Below are 19,297 nucleotides of genomic sequence, written 5' to 3' on the forward strand. Positions count from 1 at the left end.
GAAATAAGTCTTAAATGCGGGAAGGGGGTTAGATGTGGTGATAGGCTCTTCATCTCTAGGAATTTTAGGCCGATGACGGATATTTTTATGCGATTCTCTGGGTTTACGTCGATGCGTCTTTAACTCATGCATTCCCGTTTACACACAAATGACACATGGTACGAATAAAGGATCATCATGGTACATGAAGGAACATTAAGCAAAGCGTCGAAATTGACTCTGAGAGTAAAGAATGAATACATGGTTATATGGTTGCAACTAACGAGAGGTTATGATGAATGGTATTAAAATTCAAGTGAATAAAAACATTCACAAAGATCATTGGCCAAGAACAAGGTAGAGAAAATGAATATGAAAAGAGCGCTAAAGAAATCCCAAAGTCCCCAAATGAATACTGAAATAAAAGGCCTTATAAACCTTTAGAATGGTTTATTTAGATTATGAGATCTCAAAAAGAAAACTTAGGTAGGGGTGTGTGTGTGCGTGTGTGTGTGATGGTATTTTTTTGTTTTGGGGAGGGCAGTGTTATGTATATTTTTGTATGTGCTACTAATCCTACCTCTCCACAGATTGGATGCATCGCTGGATTTGAAGAAAAGAAGACAGAAGACAACGGTTGAAGTGCGTGTGTGCGTGTGCGAGTGCGAATGCGTGTGTTAGCTTTGATTTGGGTCATTCGGGCCGACTGATTTGCGTAACGTAAGGATAGGCGATTATCATGCGTGCGTTATTTTTAGCCTTTTGAACCAAGGTTTGGTATTCACGCTAATCCATTGCAGCGTACAGGAATGGGACTTTCACTTGGATTGAGTGCAAAGGTACCCCCGGTATGTTGTCGTGGAGTGTATACTAGGCTTTGGGGATTTTTAGTGCGAGGGTTATTTTATTTCTTGTGTGTGCTACTAATCCTACATCTCCCCAGGTTTTGAAGAGGAGAAGTGGACAGCGAAGTCATCTCTTCACTTGAAGATTAGAAGAAAGAAGACAACGTTTGAAGAGGACCGCATCACTAGGACAGTGCGAGTGTTAGCTTTGATTTGGGCCAATAGGGCCAAAGAAAATTGCGTAACGTAAGGCTAGGAGTGCAAGGGTTATTTTATTTCTTGTGTGTGCTACTAATCCTCCTCTCCCCAGGTTTTGAAGAGCAGAAGTGGACAGCGAAGTCATCTCTTCATTTGAAGATTAGAAGAAAGAAGACGACGGATGAAGAGGACCGCATCACTAGGACAGTGCGAGTGTTAGCTTTGATTTGGGCCATTAGGGCCAAAGAAAATTGCGTAACGTAAGGATAGGAGTGCAAGGGTTTTTTATTTCTTGTGTGTGCTACTAATCCGACCTCTCCACAGGTTTTGAAGAGCAGAAGAGGACAGCGAAGTCATCTCTTCATTTGAAGATTAGAAGAAAGAAGACGACGGATGAAGAGGACCGCATCACTAGGACAGTGCGAGTGTTAGCTTTGATTTGGGCCATTAGGGCCAAAGAAAATTGCGTAACGTAAGGCTAGGAGTGCAAGGGTTTTTTTATTCCTTGTATGTGCTACTAATCCGACCTCTCCACAGGTTTTGAAGAGCAGAAGACAACTGCAGAAGAGGGCATGCAGTATGCTTACCTATTTCGCGAAGAACATGGCGCCATCCCATTACAGTAAGATTACATTCCGCTTCCATTCGAATTCATACATTCGAGATCTCACTTTGAAATTGAAATAGCTATTTCTATTATAAAATCAACTGAGAAAATGAGAATTTTTTTGACAATCTTTTTTTTTGGACTAACATTGTTTTATTTTTTTCATATTTTATATTTCCAGCTTTGAATTAATTCCAGAGTAAAATTTTAAATTTCATGGAACGATATTAGAAATATTTTGTCCACAATTTCAGTTCAATGGGCAGTGAGTGCCCATTACTCTCAATATATACAATTACTCTGTAAACTTATTTTTGTCTATTTTACGATTTATCTTAATTGCCTTTCTTATTCTCTTGCTTATGGTTAGAATCATTTTTTAAACAACTGCCACATTTGATATTTAAGTAATTAATTTTTTCAGTATTTTCTGGTTTTCAATTCTGAATTTCAGTTAACATTCGAAATTTTTCTCTTTCTAGCTAAGACTCATTCCCAGAAATGAATATCAATTTGGGAGAAGACAGAATTGCTCTGGATTATGGAGACATTTGAACGGATTGGATGCAATCACTTAATGGTAAGAATGGATTTAATTTCTTTCCTTTAAAAAACTAATACATGTATTGTGATCCTTCTCTTGAAAATCAAAAATATTATCCTTTTCATGAACTAAGAGAGCCACTTTTTTACAGCATGTAAATTTGACTTATGCTAGTAAAAATAATTGCTTTTTGATTACTTGCTTCTTTGATTATTGCCTTTCCAATTCGATATCAAGATTTACGATCCAATAACAGTAAATTATTCCTTTGTGTAGTATCACAATGAAAAGTTCGTCTTCTAACCATGAGACAGGTCTTCCCCTAGTCACAAATTTTTTGATGAGATAGTTTTTTTTTCGAAAATGGATCATGAGGGAAGAGTTTTCATTGTTATTTCCAAATACCTTGATTGTATTTACTGCAATCCTTCATTTAGATTTTTGGATGCTATTTTTTCTTCTCTTCAGACATACCAATTAAGTTCATACTCTCACTTCTTTCCTTTGGCCTAAGAAATGTACCTACTATTTAAATATGCTCTTAATTTGTTAATAATTTGTTGGAATCAATATTTTAGTATGCCATGGATGTGAAAATAGTTTAATTAATTACTAGAAAATAAATTAAATGATTCTCTAGATAACAAACCCATTACTGGAACATAATGGTCATGTAACCGTAAACGGAATGTCAGTGCTACACTACTACACATAGTTACTGCAAGATTATGAATGTGTATCTTTCTAAAGAAATCAATGTGATAATTTATGCCGTTTTGGCTTTGCTAGAACTTATTACAGTCGCAAAGTATTTTTACTTAAATTAGGAATGTTTTTATTACATTCACCCTAAATATGTCCTTTTGCATGAATTTGTATAGGAATTTATTTGAAAAGCCTCATCTCAAGTAGCAAAAGAATATTGAAAAATGATTTTAAAATTATTTCAAATGATTTTAAAATCAAAATATCATAAGATGGCTAAATTCATGATTTTTTCAAGATTTTAAAATAATTTTAAAATAATGTATTAGGCATTGCTCTTTTTAAGTCTTGAACCATTTGATCTCATTTTGTTGATAGTATATTCTTGGATATGCAGGAAGTAATGGCTTATTTTTGCCAAAAATGTTCATTTTTTAATTTCACAGAAAAATAATTATGTAAACATAATTTTGAAATTGTTTTAAAATAATTTTACACACATTTTAAAATAATTTTGAAATAATTTGATTATTATTTTCTAACCATTTTAACATAATTTTGAAATAATTAGGTCATTATTTTGAAATCATTTTAAAACGCTCATATAAATTTTCATATTCTCAGTCATACCAGTGTGATGAAATAAACCAGTATAAAAACTCTCATTCCTTGGAGGTGAATGTGGGTGACTGACAAGTAATACGGATGATTTTGGAGACTTTTTCTACCAAAAATGAATCCTTTTTTTCAAAAGTGAGTTTGAATTTCGCTGTCTTGAAATCCACAAAACGGTATTTTTTGGCAGTTTTCCATAATATTTCTAGAAATTTCAAATAATGAATTCACGGGAAAATAATCCCAAAATGAAGGCATATCATAAAAAAATGGATGTTGCATGATCCGAGAATGCAATCAAGGAACGCCTGAAAACACTCTCAATATGTGCTTCATTGCATACTAAAAACGGATAAGGCCTGCGTGTATACTTTCTATAAGCATATTCGCTTTCTAATCCAATCACAGACGTCTGATTTCGAAGTTCTCTTAGCGTCCATGGTGATGGTGGGCATTCCCTGAAAGCACGCAGATATAAGGAGATTCTGTAATTCTCACGATGCTTTTACTTCTTCCTTCGAAATATTCACGCATGTTGACACTAGGATAATTGTTAGGTGGGAAATTTTTTTTTACTGTTTCTGGCACAGTTTGTAATTTCAAACCTGTTTACTTAATTCATATTAACATAACATGTTGCAATTAATCATTTTAAAAAGAGGCTGAATTAGTTACAACATATTTTAAAACTATCTAAAAAACTATATTTCATAGCTCATACAAGAGTAGGACATATTTTAAACTTATGTTAAAATCATTTTGAAATGATGAAAAAAAGATTTGTAACGTTGAAACAGAGAAAGCTAATATGTTTTCAAAATTATGTTAAAGTCATTTAAAAATGTTCTCGCAATATATTTTAAAATAATTTCTACATAAGATTTTGCTACTTGGGATCCAGTTCTTATTAAGCCTGTCTTTCTTTAGGTCTTATTTCAAATTTAATTTTCAACAGGGAGGGGAAAAATGCGATTTGGTAGCTATTTGCATCGTTAGTACATGTGATGCTTCTTATTTGAACAGGTGATTCTGCATTATGCTGCGTTGTCCTGGAAAAGCGGTGCATCAAACTGTGTCACTTGAGACGAAGATTGAAGAAATTGAAGAAAAGGGCCTGGAGTCGTGTTGCTTTCATCGGTGTACTTGGACTATTTGTGTGTGCTTTTTTATTGCTGTGTACTTTATTGTAATTTATTTATTGTAAAGTGTTGTTTTTTTTCAGCGTTAAGGGGGATGTAGGCAGGAGAGTAGGAAATCGTCTTCGACATGCGTTGCTTTATGCGCAGGAAATTAGACAGTACTGACGTAGTACTTAGGTATCTAAGTTAGGATCAGGAACTTAGGTCCGTATCGTTTTCGACCTCGTGGGGCTGCTGCGATGGATGGGTTGTTAGATTATAATGGGCTGGATCGTAGGTGTGTGAATGTGTGCTTGGTATGAGTGAGTGAGTGTAGTAGTAGTAGTAGTAGTAATAATAGTAGTGTTAGTAGTAATGCTAACACTAACTTCCCTTCCTTAACTAAAAATCCTTCCCCACCCTCCCTCCCCCTCAAATCCAACCTGCTCCCTCTACGTGGGGAGGGGGAGTAACAGAGGAAAGTCCATGAAAGTTAATTGGTGATGTTAATGAATGATGAAAGTAAAGACCTGATTGAATTGTGACTTTCCTCTGGCTAAAGCAGTGTGGTATCCTAGTGTCCTCTCACATTTTGTGAATGTTCTAAATAATTTGCTGGATAGGTTTGGAGGAGTGATGGATTTATCCAATTTTTTTTCTCTTGTAATTTTTTCTGTTTGTGTTGTCTTCCCCAGTGTATCCTTTAGTCTTTTGTTTGAAATGTTTTATGATAATCTTACTGATTCAATAATCGTGTGGTTTTAAATTATATTCTGCGGTTTTTATGTATTCGCCTATTTTGGGAATTAAATTTGATTAAATAAAATATTTTCTCTTAACTATCACATGGTGAATGAGTGATACTCCTTTTTTTTAAGAAAGGAAACATTTTTTAAGAATTAAAATAATTGTAAATGTATCTTCTATATTTATTTTTCACTACCAATGGAATATTATGCCAATGGAGGTTTCAGAGATACATTTATTTTCACTGCTCTCAAACACTTTCTTCTATGATGTGCGTTGATAATGATATACATGTGATCATACGTTTAAAATAATGTGACATTTCAAGTAATCACATCTAATCCATAAATTTCTTAACAATAAAACTTGATTTTTAGTTGATTGCGGAGTCTTTTTCTAATTCGTCCTGTGTGCTATATCTTATGAATATACTTTTTGTTATGTACAGAATCAGCTTTAATGATTAAAGCATTGAAGTACTGTGCTTTTTCCATTTATTTTTTGTTAATGCCTTTTCTTCAATCCTGTACATTTTGTCCAGACTCGGTATCTTAAAAAAATTGATCTGCAATGCAAATTCCATTCTTACAACCCTATCTCATTTGTTTTTCGATGAATTTATTTATTTGTTTATGCGATTATATTGATTATATTGATGGCTTTGGTGGAAAATATAATTTTTCAGTAAGTTGAGTTGTTTTAATGTGTGGGAAATATTTATTTCTTCTATTTTTATGGAAGTAACGCAAATGCCCAGCAGTAAAGGAAACATTTTTTACAGCATAAATGGTTCTTAACATTACTATGCAGTACTTGGTTTTCTTGATAATGTATTTAGGGAGAGAATTTCTCGGAGAAAATTCAATAGTCAAGTTTCATAGTCAAGTTAAATAATAATACTATTTCTATTAATAAAAAAAACAATGTGAACCGATCCGGTTATACCAGACAAGGTGGTGTCATTACAGGTGTCGAAAGGGTGGGGAAACGGAATTCTGTCTACCAATTTGTATACAAATTATACGGTGGTATACCACCATTAGTGGCAAATTGTCCCAGCCGGTATGATCTTTAATTTTAAATCAGCAGTAACTGATATAGATGTCATTTATTACAAATAGTGTCTGTATATGATGATAAAGCAGTTGTGCTAAATTACTATGTCCCCTGACTCCATTTTTTTTAGAAGCTAGATTAGCTATACTTCACGAAGGTAATCGCTGTGATATGGTCACATAAAATAGGGAGGCAAATGCAAGGAAAGGAGAATGGAAGTGGTGAAGACAGATCGATTAAATCGACGCCGATAAATGCAACACATTAATTCACCCCACTCTCTCTTTTCGGATAGGCCTCTGAGCTCTTTTGGTAGACGTAGTGATAATTATTCAGGGGTCTGTGAGAATACATAAGTATTAAAAAAAATTAAGCAATCGTTTTTCGGGGAGAGGAAGAATATGTATTCAGACAAGATCCATTATAACAGCTTGTTGAGTATTCAAGTAGAGTTCAGAGTATTCAGAATTCAGAGTCATTCAGAGTATTCAGAATGTGATGATGGAATGTAATAATATACATCAATCCATACTGCTGTGTATCAGCCAACAGGTGGTTCTTTCTGAACATTAGCACGGGAGACTCAGCTATCGAATTTTTAAATGTCGATTGTTACCACATATCCCCTTTTAACTTCACTTGCTAGAGGCTATGTCAGGTGGTATTGGCGTGCTGAAATTATGATAAGCAAAATTGTATCTTTTGGTTTGAATATAGTGGGAGGGTGGTAACTAAACGCTCAACATATTGAACTACTTGTTATCAATCTATGGATACGATCGACTTTGTGCTACATTAGTATGAAGCGATTCGGTTGGAAGTTATTTCTCGCCGTTCACTGCAGGGAAAAGTATGGACATTCTGTGACGTGAATTAAGTTTTTTTTTGTAATTCGAGCGCATATGTTGGTTCTTTAGTTCATGGTACAAGTTCATTAATTACTCTTCGACTTGGCAGATTTGTCTGTTAATTCCGTAATTGACCTGACATCAATAGGTGAAAATTTTTACCGCGAGATTCATTCAAATGAGTCTGCGAAAAATGAATTTTCCAACCTTTACTGGTGAGGAACTGCTAAGAGTCACTATCATTTTGGTGTTGAGGATCAGGTGTGTACGCATATTGCTGACATGCTGACGGATGAGTTTCAGATTACGCATCGTTAAAAAGCCACATCCGAACAGGATTAGGTACTACCGCGCTGTGCGGAAGTCCAAGTGCTACATTGTAACCGTAAGTAGGAAAAATCACCTTTTTTATAGTCAACTTTATTTTAACCTGAATAGAAAAAAAATAATGTCTCTTGGCACTCAACCATTTAGGTAGTCAATGCAAACTAGAAAATTTTTAGGTACCTGGGCAAGTTTGTTTATCATTAGGTGATGAAATGGCTAACGCGGAACCACTAGTAGTGATTGGTGCCAGTTGCACCCTTAAAAGGAATGGTTGTGAACAGAATTTTGGCCTCGCCCAATACTCAAGGCTCTTTTATGATAAACTGGTCTTACGACAATCGCCTGGTATGAGGGGACCATGTCCAGGACTGCAAAAATATTGAAATTTGTACATTTGCAGGCCTACTTATTGTTCAATATCTCATAATGGGATATCTGCCTCTCTTGCAAATCTCGGACTCTGCTTGTTGCAGGTGGTGGGAGGATGGGGATGCAACAAAGACCCATCTTCCACATCATGGCACTGCTATTGTGAGGATTCAGTACAGAGACTTAAGATAAGACGCACCTTTAATGGATGTCAAAGATTTTCCCATCATGCGTGGGACTAGCTGACCATTTGCATGGATGTCTGTCTTTATCATCAGCAGGGGCGGAGCCATGATTTCTTTCTGGGGGGCACAAGCAAGGTCGTATCCAGGATTTCGTTCTGGGGGGGGGGGGGGGCGGACAATGTTACCTTGTAGTACCAAACAAACGCAATGATAATGGGACTATATTAAAAATGTTGCATATTGGAGGGTAATGGGGGGGGGGTACGAGCCCCCGTGATCCCCTCTTGATCCGCCTATGGTGTCAGAAGATAAAAGTATAAGAATTGAACCTGATGCTATTTGAAAGGATCATTTTAGAGATTTTTTTAGACTTCCTTGCCATATCGAGGAACAAATTCACTAAAACATATGAGGACCGTAATAAATTATTAAATTATATAAGCTGTAAAAAAGTTACTTACTTTTTACAGTGTTGTTTCTTACCAAATTGCTATTTTAAAACAACGATCATCTTGTGATTAAGATCCAGTATAGCATCAAAATCTATTCCGGTGATGCTACTTCCGAAAATTAACCAAGGGAAGGCCTCCAATCACTCCATATTGCCCATGTGTTTAATGGTCATAATTTCTTATAATTTACCCACAAAAATTTTAAAGCTGCCTAAATAAGGCTATAATATCTAGCTTCCTTTTTTCTATATGCTTTACTCCGTCATCAAAATCTAGGAGGGGAACGATAATATGTGGCCCAGATGGCTCCATTGAGAATCTAATACTATTGAGGAAACAAAATTGGTCACCTGCAGAAGTGAATCCAGGAAGAGGTTAGGGGAGACTACAAATCCCCCTGCGGTATCCAATTTCCACTAAATAAAATGGCAATTTTGTACTGCTACTGGGAAGTTATCCCCCAAGTTTCCCAGCCTGCCCCAGTTTGTCCCCTATCCTGGAGCCGTTGCTGTTCATATAATTTTTTAGATTGATTTTGACTCCATCCATTGTATTCTTGGCTAGCTATGATTTTTTAAATATGAAATTTTCCTCTCATTTCTAACAAATTGAAATGGTTCGACCTGAATCACTTAGACATTATTTTCCTATCCATGCCAATAAATGCCTGATTGAAAGATTGATGGGGAAGTCTCTACTAAGTGGTGCGGGCCGTACCTCAGCGGCGCCGCGGTGCGGGTTAGCGCCCTAGAGGGTGGATTACATTACGACGCACAATATATCGTAAACGATTGAAGATAGGTCAAAACAAACAAAACATCGGCCCTAAAGGGCTTTACGTTTACGTTTTACATAGGGATAGCACTTTTTCGGCCCCAAAAAACTCAATTGAGGGTCCTCAGTACTTAGGGCCCTTGGGGCACGGGTTCCCGTTATTTTAACGTAACCAAATTTTAACACGTGAATATAAACCTCATTTGGATCATTTTGAGACTAGGAAAACATAACTTTTCTCAACTCTGAAAAATAAGGGCCGGCCTACTGTCGACCCTTCGCTTGCCGAACGCTCCCTCGCATTTTCCTGGTTGAAAAGCTTCCCAAACACGTCTCGAACAATGAAGGATCTAAGGTTATCCCGGCGAATAGACTGGAGGAAGACATATCGGCTTTCCAGCCGGGTCCAAGGGTTTTTCAGCACCGACTTTTCGAGGGCGAAGTCTACCATCGTCTTCAGGGTGAAATTTTCGAAAAAATTGAAAAAAAAATAAAAAAAAAGATTCACCCTGAAGACGATGGCAGACTTCGCCCTCGAAACGTCGGTGCTGAAACCCCTTGGACCCTGCTGGAAACCCGATAACTCTTCCTCCACTTCCCGAACACTCCACGTCTCTCGACACTTCGGCTTCGCTGACGCTTCCTCGTCACTCCCGAGTTGAAACGCTCCCAGGACGCTCGCGCGACGCTTTCCATACACTTCCCCTGGAGTGATCCAAAAGCTCTCCGAAATCTCCCCGGTTTCTTTACTCGTTCCTGAACACTTCCCTCGCGCTTTCGCGAATAGGGTGGGCCTGTTTTGGTCATAGCACTTCCTCAAATGACTGATAATTTGTCATTTGTAAAGTATGATGGAAAGGGTAAATAACAGTTGAAGTTGCATATGAGAGAAATCACAAACAAACCACGAGAAGCGGGAGCGTCGATGAAGTATTGCGGGAGTGGAAGTAGCGGTTGAGTGTTATCACGGTAGTACACTAAAATCAGCTACGGCTTTACACAGTGCAATTTATGGTAGCGAAGAGGATGGAGTTACCGCCGTAGATTTCCCAAGTCCCACCGCCGCCAGCGAGGGTCGCACCTTTTATAGTGGCGTAGAATTGTTAGAGCGGTAGACCGGTGGTTACTGAATCCTACTCGCACCCGAAGATCAGAGGTTCGATTCTTGGGCGCGGCAACCGTGAACAGCACGTTATTTTAGTAAAAAGCTAATTTCATTTACAGTTATAAATACGCTCATAGACTATTACAGTGGAGGGAATGTATAGCTCTGAACTAACTGAAGTTATTTTCAAATATATCCTAAAGTATCATAAAAGAATAAAACATGAAATATCGCTGTCGCTAAGCAATAGCACTTTTGTTAATAAGTGATATAGCTAATTTAAGTTTACTTTGAATAAGACTCAGGGTTCATTAAATTACAACATGATTTAAACGTTAATAATTTAATACAATCAGTAAAGTTATACAATAAGCCTAATACTTTCAGTCAACAAGTATATAAACATCGGGTTTTAATTGGGTCTTACTGAAGTACTGAAAAATACTGAAGTACTTCAAAATAAATAACACAGTGCTGTAGTATGAAATATATATATATAAACTTAATATATAAAAACAGTACTGAATTATCATTAACATTTCGAAACTGAAAATTAAAAATTTTGCATGTATTTATACATTTTATAAAATTTATAATATTGCTATAAATACCATTATTAGGGCAAGAGTGACTTTAGAAAAGTGCAAATGTCGACCGTCTGACCGGATTACTGTATAGGAAGTCGTTGATTACTGGTCGGATATCCAAACAACCAAATTCTTCCAAAACATCCCGGTGGGCATGGAGAACAGCCAAGTTGTTCACTTGCTTCTGTCCCATTGCTGATCGAAGATATTATTTAATGACCGTTCTGCGATCGCTGCCATTATTGGAACAACTTGGAGAAACTAATTGTACTTCAAGCTTCGCATATCTGCAGTCTCTTGTGTAATGTACTTTCATTTATTACGCACGTTTTTTCAGATCAGCTGTTTTTTATTAGCAATATCCGCTAATATATGAAAGTCGTACATATTTTCGTATTTTATCAAGATATTGAGAAAAACATATTTGAGTATTATGCTCGAAATGTTCTGAAATTTTTATTTGTACAATATGTGCTGTATGAATTCACCAAAGGATTCGGATGTTCCTCTCAGGATGTGTTACTCGCCAGAAAAATCCTTAAATTCTTCTCCGATCTTTCTCCGCTTTCTCCTATGGTGGAATTGTTTTGCTGTGGGGGGGGGAGAGGGTTCACCGGGACTTTCCTATCCTGAAATCGTGCTTTAGGTTCTTGGCGAGGGTTAAAGTAGTCAACTTGCACCATTTGCACAACCCGATCAAATCAAATCGGTCCCCAGCGGACAAGGAACGCGTAAGCAATACGCGAAGGTCGACTTCGGAGAATAACGAGACGACGGCTGCGCCGGGTATGTGGAGCGACTTTTGAATGTGACTGTACATAAGACTCGTATTTTCTCGGCACGGTGTTAGGCAAAGTTGAACGATCTAATGTTACGAAAGCAGAAAAACTTTAAAGACACGGAACAGAACTGCATGGTATTGTCGGCAAATGGATGGAAAGGTGTCACGGCAGATGGACTTGATAGAGTGCGTTCCGTAAAAGCTTCATTGATAAATTTAAAAAAGAATAACTTTGTGCTTTCACATGAATATGTCGATGATGACGTCTAACGTTGAAACCATGGTCGCGTAAATGTGTTAATAAATAATCATGTGAAAGCAAAAAGTTTTTAATTTTAATAATGAAACGCTTTCACAAAGTTACGCCTCAAACAATCAATCCAGCTTCATTGATGTTTGATTTGATGCATTATAATTTAGGCCCCTTGCACACACACATATTTTGGACGGCTGGTAAAATATCGGCCGTCCACACGGCAAAACATAAAACTAATACAGACTTTTATCCATTACAAATTACACTGCCTTAATTATTTTCATGTCTATGTGTCTTTCCTATGTCTTACCTCCTTCCAATCACAGGTTTAAACGGTTTTTTTTAAATTTGGGTACCTTTTACCTGCATCTGGATTTCCAAATGTGATGGAAATAATAATTTATTTTAAATCCATAAAAAAATCTTGAAAAAAAAAACTAAAATGGACCATTTAATGCATTCCTTATAATGCAAAATAAAAATTAAATTGCTTTTCTTTTTCACATTACAATCACTATCACTGACAACAGAACATATGCGCCATTTATTTAATTCTCTTTTGTAAACTGGCTGGTTGTGGTGAGTTTGTACTCACCGGTACAGCACTGTAAACGCGCCTTCGGCGCGACCAATAATGATCTGCCATTCCAATAGTGAACAACGGGAGAGCATTGGAACTTGCACACACACACCGACCACCCGCCGGCGCACTGGCAAAATCCTGGTTAGACCCCATGTAGAGTACGCTGCCAGTGTTTGGGACCCTAATGACCGTTCAACTCAACCATTCCCTTTTTCTTATTTTTGCTTCGTCAAGAAACGTGAACTGTCGAACAATCACTTCTTTTCTCCCTCCCACATTCCGTCTTAGGAGCGAATCGCCCCCTTCTGATCCCACGTGTGGATCTAATCCCCGTAAGCATTATCTATTCTTAATTAATCAAGCAATCTAAGCCTAGCGCGCTGTTTCTAGAGGCTCCAAGCCTATTTCGTTCTGAATCTGTTTAACGCTTTCTCTACGCCCGGATCAATTTTTGACGGACCGCACAGCTTTCTATGAATTTTTTTAAGTTCGCGGATTAAGTCTGTCTGCACCAGGTACCACATGCTCGCTGTACATTCAAGGAGTTTCCGGACGAGTACGAAATAGCACCTCTCTTTTACTAATTCATCCGATAACCTCCCCAAAATAAGCTTTTGAAATCCTAGCTTGTTCAGGATTCCGCCAAAAATATTTCTTATATGTGTTCCCTACGATAGGTTCGAAGTTATCGCAACTCACTTCATCTGTCGCCTTCTAGTTAACACCATCAACAAATAATACATTGGGGAAATGTAGCTTTTTGAGGTGGACCATAAAATTTGGTAAGTTCTGGAAAGTGGCAATGTGTATATATAATATTGGAATAGGGTAGTTTCCTTCATCAAAGAAAACGAAAGGCTGTGATTTCGATACGTTACCCATCATTAGTGTATTCATAACATAAAAATTATTTGGTTTTAGAAATCCCAGTTTAGACGAATGTTAGTGGGCAATTTAACCTCATTTGAAAAAGGCCAGATTGGCGCCCATGCGATGCCACTCCACGCGACGTCAGAGGGACCTAGATGCTATACGAGTAGTCAGAAATTTTACATTGTCTGATTACCAATGCATGTGGCACTGAGCTCAGGGAAACATCTCTCAATAATCACTTATTAAAATTGCCTATGGTCGGAAAGTTTTCTTAGTTTTACAGGGTATCAATAATCTTTATTTAAGCCAAGCGCTACCTGCTAGCAGCCTGCTAGGAATGTTTCCTTCGTTTGATAGGGTATTAATAATCCTTATTTAAGTAAAACACTACCTGCTCTAAGGGTACTCTCTACATGCTAGCAGCCTGCTACGTAACGGTGCTCACAGCCTCGCACCAAGGCGGCTTCACAAGGCGGCATCCGGAACCAGAATGACGTCACACTGGGTTTCCCAGCATTCATACTTAGCCGTCGCGCTTTCGCGAACTTGAAAATTTTCACTTTTCATTTAATCGCGAAAATTAGATAACGACCTTTAAAAATCCAAAAGCGTGAAATGCGTACTCCAGGAGAAATAATCTTTCGATTTAGGCAATAAAAAATTAGAGGAAACCACAACTCGCAAGTGTACACTGTTTTGTTCTCCTAGATATTAATTGTAGTCTACCATTCAATCACTTTATCTCTTAACCAATATTCCTTTAGTCAAAGTAGTTAAGATCGTTAAAGATAGGTTTGGAGAAAATATCGCTGAGCATTTGCCTTACGAGTTTCTCCTTCCGGTGAAAAAAGAGTTTTAACATCAGGAACAGAAATGGAAACTCCACCGCACCCAGCAAAAGCGAGCATATTAATGAAAATCCTGGAGTATACTGAATGCAGAATGCCTCATACGAAAGGGAAATGTGTATGAGATACATCAGGGGCGGATTGAGGTCGTTATTTATGTTGAAGTTAAAATATTTCTGCCGCGCCTTAGTGGAATGCAATACCCCACATCGATATTTCGTCAGGGGTCTGATATGCGGAGAGAAGGGGCATTTAGATATCAGTTAATACTTTTTAAACGTTGCTCGCTTCATAATCATCAACAGTCTTCAATTCTAAGATTGATTCGAAGCAGTCTCACCTTATCGGCTAATCTTTCAAAACCTTCGTAATTCATCAGCTGTACATACTTCATCATTTGATCCACGAATCCCTCACCCTACGTCTACCGTCTCTACCTGTCCTTCGATGATAACTTCCATACGTCTCATGATGTTGCAGATTGAATTGTTTTGCATCCCACCGAAGGTTTTCAAAATACGTCTTTCCTCTCCTTCTCTTCCTATGAATTCCGATTTACTCACATGATTTACCAATTCGATCTCTATTATTATTCTAGAATACCATATTTCGAAGGCTTCTAACCTTGATTTCACCTATTCCATCATAGTCTAAGGCTCACTATCATTAACAACCATGATCCAAGTCTACGTCATAATAAATATCCTCCTAAATTCAACCCTTATATTTTCAGTTGTAACGCGACTCCCCTTTTTGTCGATTGCTTTTTGAGTTACCAGCAAAATAATTTTGTGATTGAAACCGTAGGTACAGTCACTTTCAAAAGTAGGTCCCCACGGCCAGCGCGAGCAACTACGTTTTTCTCCGAGGTCGAACTTCGGGTATTGGCTATGCCTTCTGTGTCTTGAACGGGCCAGTTTGACTTACTCTCACCGTCCGCGCAAGTCTTCCCGAGGCATTCTTCACTATTCCTAAATTCTTCGCGACTTCCCCGACTCCCAGTGCCACAACACAAGGCGAAGCATATGTTCTCAGTCATGGGATTCCCACCCTGATAGTATTCTGAGATAGATATTCCGAGTAGTCTGGCTTGCACTAAAAAATAACGAGACGTATCTGCGTCGCAACGCACATATGAGGAAGAAACGAAAATTGGAATTTACGTCTGAAAGAGTATTCAAAAAGTTTCCTACAAAATAACCTTCTAGATTATACCTTTAACACATTATTACCAACACCATCAATATATGTTGCTCTATGTTTAAGTATTTCAAACACACTGTTTGGCGCATTCATTATTCCTAACCATTTTCTTAGGATACATATGTTTACCATGGTTTATACTACATTTTTCTACGTGTCTCATCACGCGAGAAATCAAAAATATTAATGTGCGCTAAATTGTAACGTTTAATTCTGTATCATATTTATTCCAGTCGTTACTAACATATCCTATATGAACAAATATTTAAATAATGCTTTATACATTCGAGGTATCAGGAAGTAATTAACCGACATCTTTATGTTCATCGAAAGTTCGAATGTCTTAATAGTCACCATAAATATATTTTCTATAATGAAAATACCAACGGAAGCATTAATTACATGACTTGTGTGCCTATTTCTTACCATTTAAAGGCACATTGATACTATATGTTTTATCTTTGCCCCTTCATTGAGAGGTTAACCTAAGTCTTCCCCCTTTTTCGTTTCTTTTTTTTTCTGCTAAAACCAGTCGTAATTGGCGCCTGCTGATATCATGTAGGGCAATATCCTACACATTATTATGTATAAGTGGTTTTACATCATAAATAGAACTTACACTCATGTAATGAATACCTTCAGTCAGTCTTACGTGCGAAAAAATACTGATCATATTCCTACTGACACTAAACTACGCACGCATAATATTCATCCGATAAAAATATACCGTGTTGGGTACCTAATGACTATTTCTGCATTATTAATACAAATTAAACTTATGAGCTGCCAAATATACTGCTTGCGATGTAGCGTTTGACGGTGTGGAAACTTAGGCGACGACAAAAGAGGGACAAGAAAAGAATGAAGGCATCCGAGATGTGAGTATAAAAAAGAAAGGAAAAGGTGAGAAGGATGGAGAGGAAAAAAAAGAAGAAGTGCTATCCATGGTCGAGAGATTTTTGGTAAGGGGGGAGGGGAAGGATGAAAGTGAGGATATGGTTAGAATGAAAGGGCCTAATGCGAATGGGCGTCACTTTTAATTAAAGGGGTAAGTTCAAGTTGGGAGGGGCGCAGGCACGGTGATTCGTAAAATCTTCAATTCAGAGGGGCAGGTAAATGATGTTTTTCTATGACCACCCTAACTGGTTGACTCACCATCATAACTCCACGCACATGTTGCTTGTACTGTTTTTCTTAAAAAAATGAACAATATTAATGTAAGAGTATTTCCCATAAACAAAAGGACAACACTTCCTACGACGCATTATGGTCTAACAGCCTGCCATTTCACTTGATGCCATTAAACATCTCGCTGCTTCTTTTAGTGAAAATTTATGTTTATCTTAAAAGCAATTCAATAAAATTTAAAGACAATCCAATTGCTTATTCGAAAAAATAATGCAAAATTATCTTCTACCATAAAAAATTGCGGTACCGGTAGTTTTGACCGATAAAAATTTAAAAACTTCTTCTGATTTTCTATTCACAGTATGGGAATAAGTTGCGTTATTCAAAATGTAGGCACTACTTGTAGTCCGAATAACCTACTACTTGGGGAGTGACTGCTATTTAACTTGTAAACATTGAAAACATGTCTGAAAATCTTTAACCGCCGGCATGGATGAACGCGATGACGGATGGTAACCGTGACGCAAATGACAATATTTACATAGGCGTATATATTTACGTATTTTTCACCAGGCGATGTAAAGAAAAAATATTGGAGTAACATGCTCGAAATGCTCCGAAAATTTATTTGCACAATATGTTTTGTATAAGTTTACCAAACTACACAGATGTCTCCTCTCTTCCTCGTGCGATGGGTTACTTGCCGGAAAAACCCATATATTCTTCTCCGCTTTCTTCGGTGGTGGAATTGTTTGGCTGTGTGGGGGGGGGGTTCACGCGGCCTTCCTACCTCTGAAATCGTGCGTGGGGCTCTTGACGACGGTTAAAGTAGTCAAGTTGCACCATTTGTACTACCTGATCAAGTCGAATCGATCCCCAGTGGACAAGGAACGTGTAAGCAATACGCGAAGGTCGACTTCGGAGAATAACGGAGACGGCTGCGCCAGGTATGGGGACCGACTTTTGAAAGTGACTGTACATGAAAATGAGACTTCTGTTGGTTCATATCGCTAGACAAGTTGAATACTGAAATGTTAGCATTACATTTTCCACATCCTGAGCACCCTGTTGGTAATATTTTTCCTCTATGTTTGCCTGTTTGTGATAGCATACCATTTTTTGTAAAGAGTCGCTCTATGTATTTGTATTTAATCGCGCAGCCGGACCAGACTTGTTCAATTTAACAATGTGAATTATCATGTCCTTCTTACATTTTTCATGTTAATTCTCTTCAATGTAAGGTTCCGCTATTCATCTTGCTAAAACTCTTATGCATTTGGCACTATTAATATAAGCAGATACGTCGATCCGCGTCTTTAATGTCAATTTGACCTGGATATCGTGCGTGAATCGTTCAATCATGAATATGTGGTTAATGATATTGTAAACATTTCGTTTAGGCATGTTTTCATAGTGTATGCAACCTATGCATTCGAAATGGATTATCCAACACGGGAATCCGGATATTGGTCTTATATTCAGGGGAATGTTAAGTTTCCAATTAGGTTGTCGTATTCCTGCGCAGTGGAGCAGCGAGTGGGGGGGGGGGGGGGGTTTGGGGGATAAACCCCGGACCCCCCCCCCCCCCAAGGGCTAAGAGAATTTTTAAAGTTTAATCCATTTCACTTAACTGGACTAATATTACTCATAGAATAATTCAAGGATAGTAAAAATATCCCTCAGAAGGCCGTAAAACTTACCATTTTGAACCATTTATTTTAAATTTTTCTGGGGGAGTGCCCCCCGCAATTCCCGCTTCCCCTGGTGGGTATTCCACACCCCGAACTCCCCAGTATTAGTTGTGCCTAAAACCCCTCCTAGCCTCAATTCCTAGCTGCGCCCCTGTTCCTGCGAACGGTATTTATGAATTGGAGTGTCCAATTTCCATATATATCTAAAATGTGTTTCCTGTTACCTATGGAATTGCTGGTCATTGGTCTATTGCTGCTGAAAATTAGAACATATTCTCAAAAGGTGATACCTTGATGTATTGAATTGGCGATTATACAATTTAGAATGTTCAATTGTTGAATTGAGGGTCAGTCACATCGGCAGTGCTTTCTAAATAAGAACATGAAATTCGTTTTAGCAAAGGATCTACAGATATATTACCACCATTTCAACACTGAATTGAACGTGGTCATTGTAGAAATCGAGGGGCAGTGAAGAGAATCATTAGTTCGCTGGTAGAATATTCAAGCAAAGAAGTAGATGGTACTATTGGAGTGTACCGTTTTATAATTTCGTCGGGCATCCCATCTATGAAGGTTTGACTTACTAAATATTCCTTCCCGCCTCCATTTCTCAGCACGCTCGTGGATAAGTTAGAAAGAATATGTAATGAATGTGGTATGAAGTTTTATCATAAGAAGGGCGTGGTTATGTGGCCCGCAGAATTCGAGAGAAATCGGAGTCCTCGACTCGTCTCGTCGTCAAAAAGACTCGTTCCCCAACATGCAACAAGTACGGTATTCACCGTGGCCAGGAGCCACAAGCAGCAACTTGGTGGTAAAGCCCATGGTCTAAAATCTGAATTTAATTTCGGCGTTATAATCCAACGTAAA

Source organism: Ischnura elegans, chromosome 10 (genome assembly GCF_921293095.1).
Source record: "Ischnura elegans chromosome 10, ioIscEleg1.1, whole genome shotgun sequence".
NCBI classification, from domain to species: domain Eukaryota; kingdom Metazoa; phylum Arthropoda; class Insecta; order Odonata; family Coenagrionidae; genus Ischnura; species Ischnura elegans.